Source organism: Triticum dicoccoides, chromosome 4B (genome assembly GCF_002162155.2).
Source record: "Triticum dicoccoides isolate Atlit2015 ecotype Zavitan chromosome 4B, WEW_v2.0, whole genome shotgun sequence".
Taxonomy (NCBI): Eukaryota; Viridiplantae; Streptophyta; class Magnoliopsida; order Poales; family Poaceae; genus Triticum; species Triticum dicoccoides.
The window spans coordinates 311,095,309-311,097,626 of record NC_041387.1 but is presented as its reverse complement, the minus strand read 5'-3'; positions in this window follow the sequence as shown (position 1 = coordinate 311,097,626).

The following is a 2,318-nucleotide window of genomic DNA, read 5'->3' as shown; positions in this document are numbered from 1 at the left end:
CCGCTGCGCGCCCTGCCGCCGGCGCCTCTCGGCCCCGCCTCCGCCGCCATCTTAGCCAGCCGCCCCCCCCCTCCGCGCCTAACGCGCCCGCCATCCGCCACACCGCCCCGACGTCCCGGCGCCGCCGCCCGCCGTTCCGGCCGCCGCCTTGCCCCGGCAGCCTCTCCGGCAGCCGCACCGCCCCGTCTCCGGCTCCGTCCTCGATCCACACGCCCAAATCCGATCTGGACTAGGTTGACTTCTCCCCCGAATCCACTGTCCTTTTCTGGCATTAATTTTTGTTCCATGTTCGTCGCACCACAACATTGCACCCGAGGGTCCGTTTTGCGCGTGTAACCTACCCAATTGTTCGCCTCGACGAGTGCATCATTTCATCTCATTGCATCATTTTCATTTGAGCTCATCTTGATGCCTGAAATGCTGTTGGAAGACTGCTTCATATTGTTAGTTTCAGATTCTTATCAGAACATGCACTTTTGTCATTTTTGCCATGATTGATGTGTGCATCTTATGTACTTGAGCCCTACATGTGTTTTAATCTTTACCATTCCATATTTACACAGGTGCTTACCATGTATTTTTGTGATCAATGTGGTGACTAGCACAAGCATGCAAACTAGGCTTCGTGATATTGCTGATTATAGTCCCTGTTCTGCTGTTATTTTGATGCCATGTAAACATGATGCTACAGAGAGATACATGCATAATTTGAGATACTTCAGTAAGGATGTTTTGAACATGTGGTTATGCTCTATCCATCCATGCCCCTGGTTGCAATTATAGAGTAGTCTAGCATGTCATTTTCGTGCTCTACTTTTGCTTCAAAATGTTTCCTGGCGGATTGTTTACATGTTATTCAATTTTGCCAAGGTTGTTGTAGTTGATCCGTGTATGCTATGATGTTGTTCTAGCCATGTATAGCTTCTATGCCACGTATTCCTGATGGATCTATGCTTAGTTCATCATGAAATGCTCTGTAGTGAGTGCATCGAGCTCGCGAAGATGCCTTCGTAATTCTGTTTATGCCATGCTCTGTTTGCAGAATCTGTTAACGAAACTTGCTATGTTTACATGGGTGCCATCATATCTTCTGGTCCTCTTTGGCTCATGGTCACTAAGGGACTTTTGATCTATGCTTTGAGTAGATTCAGGCCATGCCTTGTTTTGCTATTATAAGTTCCTTTAGCATGTTGATAACTTGCTTTGAACTTTGCTTCGTGATGCTGTTTATGCCATGTCCTACCTGATATTTATTGCTCTTTTGCCATGCTTGTTTTAACCTGCTATGGTGTGATTTAGCCATGGCTCAGTGTTCCTCTTTTGTTAAGCATCTCCTGTAGATCACTGCCATATGCTTTGTTTTTATGTTGGGGTGTTGTAGCATAGTTTCTTGTTGCATGCTAAGTAGCATCGTGTTGTTAATCGCAGATTTGTGCCATTCTTGTTTTGCTTGCCATTTGCAAACCGTGCATCAGCTCCCAGTGATCCTTATATCGATTTCAACCGAAATCATCTCATCTTTCCAGCGTCATACTTGGTTTGCCAAGTTGATGCCTTGTTCATACTTTTTCCTCCTGAAGCACGCATACGCATTGCATATCACATCTCGCATATCATGACATGTATTGCATCATGTTGCTTGTGCATTGCATCGTGATTTATTGTGGTTCCTTTTCTTGTGTTCTTGCTTTGGGTAGAGCCAGGAGACGAGTACGTGCACGAGGAACCTGTTGAGAACGCTTACGAGGATCAAGCCTTCGACAACTCTGAGAACCTTGCAAGCAAGATGACCATACCTTCGATATCACTTCTATCTTTGCTTTGCTAGTACTCGCTCTATCGCTATGTTAGCTCTACCTGCCACTGTTTATCATGCCTCCCTATTGCCATGTCAAACCTCTAACCATCCTGTCCTAGCAAACCGTTGTTTGGCTATGTCACCGCTTTTGCTCAGCCCCTCTTATAGCGTTGTTAGTTGCAGGTGAAGATGAAGTTTGTTCCTGGTCGGAACATGGATATTTTTGGATATCACAATATCTCCTGTTTAATTAATGCACCTTATATACTTGGTAAAGGGTGGAAGGCTCGGCCTTATGCCTGGTGACTTGTTCCACTCTTGCCGCCCTAGTTTCTGTCATACCGGTGTTATGTTCCTTGATTTTATGTTCCTTATACGGTTGGGTGATTTATGGGACCCCCTTGACAGTTCGCTTTGAATAAAACTCCTCCAGCAAGGCCCAACCTTGGTTTTACCATTTGCCACCTATACCCCTTTTCCCTTGGGTTTTCGCGAGCCCGAGGGTCATCTTTATTTTAAC